Source organism: Psammomys obesus, unplaced genomic scaffold (assembly GCF_907164565.1).
Source record: "Psammomys obesus unplaced genomic scaffold, mPsaObe1.curated_primary_1811, whole genome shotgun sequence".
Classification (NCBI taxonomy): Eukaryota; Metazoa; Chordata; class Mammalia; order Rodentia; family Muridae; genus Psammomys; species Psammomys obesus.
Genome location: NW_026596079.1, coordinates 7,423,827 through 7,429,661, shown reverse-complemented (window position 1 = coordinate 7,429,661; position 5,835 = coordinate 7,423,827).

Sequence of the window (5,835 nt, the reverse complement as noted above, 5' to 3'; positions counted from 1 at the left end):
AAAGAAAGAAAGAAAGAAAGAAAGAAAGAAAGAAAGAAAGAAAGAAAGAAAGAAAGAAAGAAAGAAAAAGAATGGTAGAGATGGCCTGGAGAGATTGCTCAGAGGTTAAGATCACTGACTGTTCTTCCAAAGGTCCTGAATTCACCAGCAACCACATGGTGGTTCAACCTTTTATAATGATATCTGGTGCCCTCTTCTGGTGTGCATCTGTGCATACAAGCAGAATACTGTATAAACATTTGCTCAACCTTGTTTGTAGCAGCTTTATTCATAATAGCCAGAACCTGGAAACAACTCAGATGTCCATCAGTAGAGGAATGGATACAGAAATTGTGGTACTTTTACACAATGGAATACTACTCAGCAATTAAAAACAAGGAAATCATGAAATTTGCAGGCAAATGGTGGGATCTAGAAAAAAATCATCCCGAGTGAGGTATCCCAGGAGCAGAAAGACACACACGGTATATACTCACTTATAAACGGGTACTAGACCTATAATATAGGATAAACCTACTAAAATCTGTACACCTAAAGAAGATAAAGAAGAAAGAGGACTGGGATAAGATGATCAATTCTCACTTAGAAAGACAAATGGGATTGACATTGGAAGTAGGAGAAAACAAGTAACAGGACAGGAGCCTACCATAGAGGGCCTCTGAAAGCCTCTACCTAGCAGTGTATCAAAGCAGATGCTGAGACTCAATACTGTATAAATGACAAAATAATCTTAAAAAAAAGTAAAGAAAGAATGGATGAGCACCTCTTTCTTGAGCATTAACACTGGGCATGTTGAGACAAAGAGGATGAGGTAAACGTAGGAGAAAACCCTCTAACAGTGAATTTAGTTAGTATTCTGTATAAAAACTTGTTAGCTATCTACTTGCATTTAACACATTGGTTAAAACTGTCTAATGAGGAAGTATGAGTAGCATCATTATAAGGAAGACAAATGGGGAAATGGTGTACAACCAAGGCCTGGATTTTTGTCTCCCTATTTGTTTTTTAAATGGGGATGCTGCCAGGGATGATTGATGTGGGATGATTCCACATGTTCTCATCAATGCCCTGGGTACTTACCCATGAGGTCATGCAGCTTACAAAAGGAGTATGATGATGATGATTTTTTTTGTCTCCTTGACTGACCACAAGATATCCAGGTACCCAATTATACATTATTTCTGAGTGCTTTCTGACGATGCTTCTGTATAGAATTCAAATCACAATTAACTTTGTAGACTAGGAAATGCAGATTATACTCCTTGACATGAGTGAGACTCATCCAAACCACTGGAGACCTGAGTATAGCCAAAGTCTCTCTTAGAGAGAACACTTGCTCTCTTTCTTTGAGTTGGGATACAAAATCTACCTTTGGACTTATAATTGGAATGGATCTATCTCATTAGCTCCTGTAGGTGCCAAGCTTTCTCACTTCAGATAGAATTATTCCTTCTTTGTACTTCTAATTTAATATAAAGGGCTGAAGATATTGGATTTATCAACTTTTAATAACTCTGTGAGTAAAGTCCTAATGTTTTGTGTATGTATATATTTGTATCATATTTACCTCTTTTCCTCTGGTAAGTTAGATAAATACTAATACAAAGAATTATCTCAGCTCCTTGTGCACTGGTGTGTATTCACTCGAGAGCGGACAAAATGTCTGTATGAACACTGGGTGCACATATGGGGAGTGGAAGCTGAGTTGAATACATACTTAAACTCAACTCTTTATCCTAAAGTCCTTATTTTCTTCTCTTTCTCCTCTGTTCTATGTTCCATTTCTACTTTAATTGCTTTTCTTTCTTCTACTTCTATCTCATCTTCCAACCCTGCTGCAGAAACCATGTTTTCATGTTGAATAAAGATCAAGGAAAACTTGACATTTTCAGGTATTTAAACTCTACCTAACAAATTTTTTTTGTTCTTTCTGCTCTTGGCATACCATCTCTTTTTTGAAGTAGAAAATATACAGAATAGTGTATCTTTACAATACAAGATGGGTCTTTAGACCTGCGAATCACCATAACCTGGTGGCTTGTGAGACCAGAGCCAGGACTCTACTGCAGACCTTCTGAGTTAGAATTTGAACTTTGACAAACTTTTCTAGCTCTATATTTGAGATTCTAGGTATGTAAAAGGGGTGAGGGAATAGAGGAGGAAGGAACCACAATGAAAAAGCATTAAATTATCCTAGGACTTCAGGACAAATTCACTAAGCAGACAACTGAGGACCAGAGGGGCAGGCATGTGCCTCATATCCTCCAGTATGGGAGGTGACACTGAAAAATAAGACTGGGCGCGAGTTCTATTCATTATGGCTTTCTGCCACTCACTGCTCAGGCTAGAAAATGGTTAAGCTCTATAGTCTAGGGCATTTACACAGCTCAAGAAGAAATAGAACATTCTCGTGACACCTGGAGCCTGCAGCACAAGTTCTGGTGAAACAGGGTGTTAAAAGAGTCTTAAATAATATTGTTCCCTTCTGATTCCACTACTGTGCAGCATCTAGGTTGTTTATTTTATTACTAGCATGAATCACTGTCTCACACTATTTGGCTATTTACTCCTTTTGCATGGTTGCTGCCATTAGTCTTATTTCATAAGACCATGAGCCTTTACCACCTGCTTGGCACTGTTTGCCTATCATTACCACACTGAATGCATTTAACAGTCATTTGTGCCATATATTCATTTAAGAAAACTGGAATCCTGAAAATAAACACAATCTATAAGCATTATTTTTGTTTAGATCACCGAGGTGGGCCATTGTCTGCCAGCAGTGACCCTAGGCACTGTGCACATGCAGTCCTTCTGGTAGACAATTATTTCTATTTTTCTTGTAGGGATGGGTACTCAGTGGGACAGAGTCAAGAGCCCGAGATCTTTTCACAGTTCTGTAATGTCATCTCTGTGTTGTGTAGCAGGTTCTTCTGAACTGACATGGGTCCTCTAGGACCCATGGGAGTGGTTCAGGGGACTCAGGAAGTAAACATGGCATGTTTGGGAAAGCAGATAACTTGCAAGATTTCACAGGCCACCCTCACTCACAGTCAAGCCATACCAAACACCTCCTAAGGGAGGAGTCTCAGAGAAGCTCACATTCTCTGAAATTTCTGCTGGTCTGTGGAGCCTCCTGAAGATTGTGTGGATTTCCAAGCTTGTTCCTCCAGGTTCATCTGTGTTGGGGAGGGCTTTTTAGTGATGCACCTATTTTTTGAGGGGTTATTTCTGCTACCACCAGTAACTACTTACCCACATGCCTGTTAACTGCAATAAAAATCTCTGTTTCACCATGTTGGATTTTGGTGCTACCATTACCTTGCTGTATCACAGGTTCCCTTTCTGGGGTGAGTAGAGATGTGTGTTATGTCTATTCAGGAACACTCTCACAGAACACCCCGCCAGAGCTGAGACTGATTTTTGAGTCTCTTGACTTTATATGACTTCCACATGCAAGAAGATCAAAAGGAGGAAGGGAGAAGATTCATTCATCTATGCTTAGCAGAAGTCATGGGTTAGACAAAAGGGACCATTTTCTGTGCTTTATGTTTTATAATACTCAGAACCCCACAGAGCTAAATCTTATCATCTGTGTCTAACTGAGCAGTTCAAGGATAGGCAAGTCTTTCTGAAAAGAGGCTGATAGTGAGCTATCTTGCTTCCAAGTCTGTCATCTGTCATGCCATTCTGTCACCTCTTTATTCCTTCTTATTTAGAGAAACGACTTCCTTGGTCTATGGGTTGTAGCATGGTTATCCTGCACTTTCTGGCTAATATTCACATATAAGTGAGTATATACCGTGCATGTATTTCTGGGTCTGGGTTACCTCACTCAGGATGATTTTTTTCTAGTTTTATCCCTTTGCCTGTAAGTTGCATGATGTCTTTATTTTTAATAGTTGAGTAGTATTCCACTGTGTAAATGTTCCATATTTTCTTTATCCATTCTTCAATTATGGGTCATCTAGGTTATTTCCAGTTTCTGGCTGGAACAAATAAAGCTGCCATGAACATAGTTGAGCAAGTGTCAACTTGTGGCATACTGGTACATCTTTTGAGTACATGCCTAAGAGTGCTATAGTTGAGTCTTGAGGTAGTTCTGTTCCCAAATTTCTGAGAAACCTCCAGATTGAGTTACATTGTGATTGTACAAGTTTACCCTCTCTCCTGCAATGGAGGAGTGTTCTCCTTGCTCCACATTCTCGCCAGCATGTGCTGTCACTTGAGTTTTTGATCTTAGCCATTTTGAGGAGTGTAACATGGAATCTCAGAGTCGTTTTGATTTACATTTCCTGATGACTAAGGACATTGAGTATTTCTGTAAATGCTTCTCGACCATTCAAGAGTCCTCTGTTGAGAATTCTATTTAGCTCTGTACCCTATATTTTAATTGGATTATTTGGTTTGTTCATGTCTAATTTCTTGAGTTCTTTATATATTTTGAATATTAGCCCTCTGTTGGATGTAGGGTTAGTAAAGATCTTTTTCTATTCTGTAGGCTGCTGTTTTGTACTATTGACAGTGTTTTTTGGCTTGCAGAAGATTTTTCAGTTTCATGAGGTCTCGTTTATTAATTGTTGCTCTTGTTAATTGTACCTGAGCTGTTGGTTCTGTTCAGGAAATTGTGTCTTATACCAATGAGTTCAAGACTATGCCCACTTTTTTAATTAGATTTAGTGTATCTGATTTTATATTGAGGTCTTTGATCCACTTGGACTTGAGTTTTATGAAGGGTGATAAATATGGATCTAAGTGCATTCTTCTACATGTAGACATCCAGTTAGACCAGCACCACTTGTTGAAGATGCTTTCTTTTTTCCATTGTATGGTTTTGACTTCTTTGTAAAAAAGCAGATGCCCATTGGTGTATGCATTTATTTCTGAGTATTCGATTTAATTTCATTGATTAGCTTGTCTGTTTTGCCAAAACCATAGGATAACAATGTTACAATTTACAGACCTAAAGAAGCCAAGGAGGGCTCAAGAGAGGATGCTTGAATCTCACTTAGAAGAGGAAATAAAACAGACACCTGAAGTAGATAGAGGGATGGATCTGGATGGTAAGGGGGTGGGAAGTATATCTGGGATGGGGATCAGGTTGGGGAGAACAGGGTGGTGGTGGGAGGAGAGGACTGGGAGAGAGAATGAAAATCTGTGTGTGGGGGGGGGGCATCTCTCAGACAGGAGAGGCTCTCCGGAATCTATGAGGGTGACCCTAGCTGACATTTCTAGCAGTGATGGTTAAGGAACCTGAATTCTCCACCTCTTGAAGCCAGGTGGGACTTCCAGTGGAGGGAGGGGGACACCAACACACTCATAAAACCTTTGACCCAAAATTTGTTTTGCCTTGAAGATAAATTGCCTTGAAGTGTAGAGATAAAGATTTAACAGAGGTTGAGGGAATGGCAAAGCAATGACTAGTCCTACTTGAGACCTACCCCATGGGAGAGAGCCAAACTCTGTCCTCATTAATTTGCTATGCTTGCATACAGAAGACTAGCGTAACTGTTTTCTGAGAGGCTTTATCCAACAGATGATAGAAACAGATGCAGAGACCCACATAGCCAAAGAATATGCTGAACTTGGGGAGTCTTGTGGAAGAGTGGGAGTAAGACTGAGGGAGCTAGAGGGGTCAAGGACACCATAAGAAGACCTACAGAGTAATCTAACATGGTCTCATGAGGGCTCACAGAGTCTGAACCACCAACTAAAGAGCATACATGGGCTGGACCTAGGCCCCCCTACACATATGTAGCAGATATGTAACTTATTATTATATGGGCCCCCAGAAACTGGACTGGGGGCTGTCTCTGACTCTGTTGCCTGCATTTG